This window comes from Pongo abelii, chromosome 22 (genome assembly GCF_028885655.2).
Source record: "Pongo abelii isolate AG06213 chromosome 22, NHGRI_mPonAbe1-v2.0_pri, whole genome shotgun sequence".
Taxonomy (NCBI): domain Eukaryota; kingdom Metazoa; phylum Chordata; class Mammalia; order Primates; family Hominidae; genus Pongo; species Pongo abelii.
This window is the reverse complement of record NC_072007.2, coordinates 52,337,066-52,342,638: the sequence shown is the minus strand read 5'-3', so window position 1 is coordinate 52,342,638 and position 5,573 is coordinate 52,337,066.

Genomic DNA, 5,573 nt, shown 5'->3' with positions numbered 1-5,573 from the left:
CAAAAGGAGAGCCTGGAGGAGGAGCTGGGGCTGCTTCCTTCCTGAGAGTCTCTGGCTTCCTCTTCGTTGCCCCTTTAGCCAACTGGACAGGAGAACAAGCTGGGGAAGGAGCTGGACTGGCAGGCAGCATGGATGCCCCGATTGTGGTGACCGCCCACTCTGCAGGGCCCATCCCTCCCTCGGGCCCCATGAGCGGGAGCTGGCAGAGCTTCTGGAAGGTGACTCCGCGGGGAAATGACACACCAAGAGAATATACACAATGACTTCACGTACTATAGTTCAGTCCCAGCTCCCTGCTCTGAGTAGCTAGAGGAGATGATGATCCATCGAAATCGGGGGAAATGACGCATTGCAATAAATCTGTGTCAATGAGCTGCTCTTCTCTAATTCCACGGGGGTGTCACATAGACTCGCTGCTTGGTGCAGCATGGGAGGTCACGCAGCAAACACCTGGAGTCCAGGTCTAGCTCCGCCTCTAACCCTAACCCTAACCACGTTGTTGTTGTCCCTGGCGAGTCGCTCAGCGTCTCTAAGCTTCCACCCCTCATTCCCACGATGGGGGTGATAATTCCTGCCTCTTACTTGTTATAGGATTTCTTACAAAGTACTAGGCAAACAGAAGCATGAGTATTTCCTGGAGCAGCAAAATTATTCCCTTCGTCTTTATTGCACTATCGGGGGTAACCACTGGAATATATAATAATTATTTGTAATTAGTACTTAGTTATGTGTAGATAAATGCATGCTCCTGGATTGTTTTTAAAAGCCCTTTAATGGGATTTCCTTTAACTCTCAAAGAGACTAAATATCCCTCCAGATATTTAGTTGGTTCTACTCACTGTGCTCAATAAAAACAATAGCAGAAAGGAAAACTGTAGCCCAGAAGACAGGCAAAGCACTAATTACAAGAAACATGCCTTGTCCTGCAGGGAATGAGGGCAGCTTTCCTGTGTCCTGTGTCAGGTAAGGGGAGACCCCTCTGGCCTGCGGGGCTTGGCTCTTTTCTTGTGGAGCCGCCCATAGATCAAGTGTTATTCCAGAGTCAGTGCTGGGAATGGCCAGATCACTGGAGCTGCAGAAGCAGATCCCACAGGTTCTGAGAAGCTAAGAGCAGCTCTCGTCCTGCAGCCTAGGGGCTGTCCCCAGCAGGCAAGGCGAGCAAGGCCCCGCTGTGGCCACCCCTAGCTGGAGGCTGTGCATGGCATTCATTGAGAGTCTCAGCATGGGGAGGGGTCATCTCACTCCAGCGAAGTCATCTCTCTCTTCCTCCGCGCACCCTCTCTCCAGACTCCCGCTGCCACCTGACACATCCCTACAAACTTAACTTCTACATGATGAACACATCTTTTTTTTATTTTTTTCAAGACAAGGTCTTTGCTCTGTTGCCCAGGTTGGAGTGCAATGGTGCAAACATGGTTTACTGCACCCTCAACCTCTTGGGCTCAAATGTTCCTCCTGCCTCAGCCTCCTATGTAGCTGGGACCGCATGCGTAAGCCACCACACCTGACTAAGTTTTAATTTTTTTTTTTTAATAGAGAAGGAGTCTCACTTTGATACCCAGGCTGGTCTTGAACACCTGAGCTCAAGCTATCCTCCTGCCTCGGCCTCCTTCCAAAGTGCTGGGATTACAGGGGCCCGGCCCAGGAACACATCATGAGGTCAATTCCTCTAGGTCAATTCCTGCAACAGTGTGATTTTGGTTATCAGTGCATAGGTGTGGGACCAGCATTCTTTGGAGTTGGAGAAAATACGCAATTTATGCAACTGCCTCCTTGGAAACATACTTAAAAATTGGGGGTGGAGGCCAGGCACGGTGGCTCACACCTGTAATGCCAGCACTTTGGGAGGCCGAGGTGGGCGGACCACAAGGTCAGGAGATCGAGACCATCCTGGCCAACATGGTGAAACCCCATCTCTACTAAAATACAAAAAATTAGCTGGGCGTGGTGGCGGGCACCTGTAGTTGCAGCTACTCAGGAGGCTGAGGCAGGGGAATCGCTTGAACTTGGGAGGCGGAGATTGCAGTGAGCAGAGATTGCACCACTGCATTCTGGCCTGGCGACAGAGTGAGACTCCATCTCAAGAAAAAAAAAAAAAAATGGTGGCTGGAGGATCTCTTGAGCCCAAGAGTTCAAGACCAGCCTGGGCAACACAGTGAGACCCTGCCTCTACAAAAAAAGAATCGAGGTTAAATATTTTCATTCATAAAATTGGTCCCAGCCTTGGGTACAGGCAAAAATGTCAAGTCACTTTGCCCCTGGGCATTCCCAAGGGAGGCTTAACCGAGCCACCTGGCAGAGGCAGGGCAGCCATCTGGGCCACATTCCTCTGTCTGCCCGGCGTGGGCACAGACTCGCAGGATGCATCATCGGGGTTGCCTGGGGCAGACTCTTGGCAGGCCTGGCTGGCCTGTAGCAGGCTGGCAGGCCCTGCCTCTGACGCTGCCCGGCCGCCTCCCAGCATCATGGCGTGACTCAGGCTCCCTGACAGGCCGTCACCAGGGTGGGATCTGAAGGAGCAGCATATCTGCTGTTCACTCTTAGAGTGGGTGGTGGACATCCTGGGAGGCTCTCCTAGGTGGGCGCCTGTGCAGAAACACTGATCACAGCAAATGCTAGGGCTGGATTCATCTCAGGTCTTTCCCAGAAAGGACTTGGGACTTCACAGAAGCTCCGTGAGTGAAGTTCCCCTCTGGGTTTGAGAGGCCATGTCTCCTGGACTTCAGAAAACAAAAGACAATTCTTTAGGCAGATCTTTGCATACGAACGTTAGCAATGGGGCCTCTGTTTCCAGCTTTTAACATTTTTCTCTTTTTGGAGAATTTGTTTGCCTTGACCTTTATGAAAGGAGATGGAGAGAACACGGCCCCTGGGGTCAAACCCTGGCTCAGCCACTTTCTTGCTGGGTGGCCTTGGATAGTTACTTAGCTTCTCTGAACTCAGTTTCCTTATTTTTAAAATGGGGCGATGCTCTCATTTGCATGTTGCTGTGAAATGAAATGAGTCCATGAAGTTGAGTACCCAGGTGGTATCTGATGGCGGGAGATGCTCAGTACACACAGCCATGACTTTCTGAACGCCCGTCAGGTGCATAAGGGTGCCTGGTGCATCTGTGGGGACCCGGGAGGGAGCTAGAGGGCGGCAGGGGCTCAGCCGATGGCACTACCATTTCCATCAGTTGGTCCTGGGAGGGACGGCAGACGTGCGGTCTGGTCTTCACTCTCAGAGACTGTTCACGTGGCATCTGAGGCTCACCTGGGGAGTTAGTGCAGTTACTCAGCATTGCTGCTTTCCTTCTGGGGAAGGCATCATGAACAGCATCTCCATAAGTCATGCAAATGATTACCAGAAGAACTCACGGCCCCTCTTGGAGGGGAAAGCCCTGTCTGGCGCCGGGCCAGGCTCTGGCCACGGGTGACCTTTGGTTGGGTCTGCCGGCTCCGGCTCCGGTATCGACCCTGTGAGCAGTACAGGAAATAGACTTGAAGCACATTCCAGCCTCCAGGTGGTGGAAATGACTAAGCCAGTGAGATGGAGCCAAGGAGATTGGGTCAAATGTCTCCACAGCCTCTCTGGTCTCCAGAAATCTCGCTTCCCACAGCAGCTGCTGAGGGCACTGAGCCAAGTGCTAAAAGCATTTTGCTAAGAGGGAATTCTAGAAACGTCTGCCCCCAAGTGCTGCTGGGGGGAAGCTGTGTATTTCCACTTGCTAGAGGTCCCCGGTAGGGCCTGTGAAGTGACCATCACAGCCCCCCGGGGCCCCCAAGGTGCTGGTCTCAGAATATTGGGGCACAACTTGATAATTCAAGCAATACTAATAATGTGAACTGCTTCAGGGTGAAGGGGAAACTTTTCACTCAGAGACAAACTATAAACGTTTTAGACCCTCTTCTTTTCCCCGCTTCTAGAAATTTAAGAATTACATTGAAAACTTAACAAAAGTCCCACATTTTTCTAAAAGTATTTTTTAAAACCCAAAAGTATAACAAAGTATAACTGTTTATAGACGTGCGATACATGACATACATGACACTAGACATATCTATTAATTTCTAAAAATGTCACATCATCCCAGAACCTCCTGGGCTTGGGAGAAGAAGACGTTCAAAGACTTCCAGCTTTGATGCAGAGATGAGGCACTGTACCCAAGACTAGGTGACTCAGCAGAGACCATCCAACAAACAATTCTCATCTCCACCACGAGCATTTTAGAAATGTTTTAAAATGAAAAATAGAGCAGTGGATCTTGACTATGGCCTCAAACCCAGCTACTGTAAAGCATTATGAAGAATTTAGAAACTTGGCTTCCTCCTTCCCGCCTCGAGGCCTGCCATGCTAGCGAAGGAAGCCCTGGTTCAAGGTTTCTGGTGGACCCAGAAGATTGATGGGAAGCGGGCTTAGCTTGATCTAAACAGCTGAGAGCTGGGAGCTCAAGGTGAGCATGCAGGAGGAGCCACAGCCACAGTGCTTTCCCTTTATGAGCAGCTAAAAATAGCAAACAATCACTGCAGAGTGACAGAGGCCCATTTGAAGGTTTTGGTGGAGACAGAAGCCCTCGCCGGGCAGAGCTGCCGTCTCACTCCTTGGGTCGAAGGGAGATGGGGTGGAGAGAGAGGTGCCGGGAGCAGGAAATATCACTGGGGGTGAGGGAGAATCCTGTGCTCTGGGAGAACCCAGCCCTCCAGTGTCTTCTGCAGTGGGAGAAGGGGACTGGGAGTTGGTGGATGTGTAGGGCTGGGAGCTTATGTAAAGGGAGCCTGCTCTTTTTCATAGATTTATAAGATGTTTCTGTTCCGATTTTGTGTTTTGGCTAACTGCATTGTCCTGTAAGCCTGCATCATTTCTTATTTTCCCTCGATTTGCTTCTACACATAAGTAATCCAATATCTATATGTTGACATTATCTTTGAAAACACTTAACGGGGCTGGGCACAGTGGCTCACACCTGTAATCCCAGCACTTTGGGAGGCTGAGGTGGGCAGATCAGCTGAGGTCAGGAGTTCAAGACCAGCCTAGCCAACATGGTGAAACCCCGTCTCCACTAAAAATACAAAAATTAGCTGCCGTGGTGGCAGGCGCCTGTAGTCCCAGTTACTCGGGAGGCTGAGGCAGGAGAATCGCTTGAACCTGGAAGGCGGAGGTTGCAGTGAGCCGGGATTGTGCCACTGCACTCCAGTCTAGGTGACAAAGTGAGACTCTGCCTCAAAATAAATAAAGAAAGAAAGAAAGAAAAGAAAATTTGTCACATGGAAGTGTGACAAATTCCAAACTAGGGGTGCTGGTTAGTTTACAGTTTGTTACAAGCCTCTAAATAAGTAAGTGGGATGGGCCAGCACACCTGAGACCTGAAGGAATGAGACGGGTTCCACCGGTCACACAGGACAGGCTCTCGTCACTGCCCACACAGCCGCCGGCGGCCTTGGATTCCTCACCCCGGTTATTCTGGCAAGGGGACCAGCAGGACTCGAATTATTTGACTGCATAGGTCTAGCTACAGGTCAGGACATAATTAGACTTTTCTGCCAAATAAGAAGGGATTTCTTTTGTTTCTGCCTAAAATAACACAGAAGAGA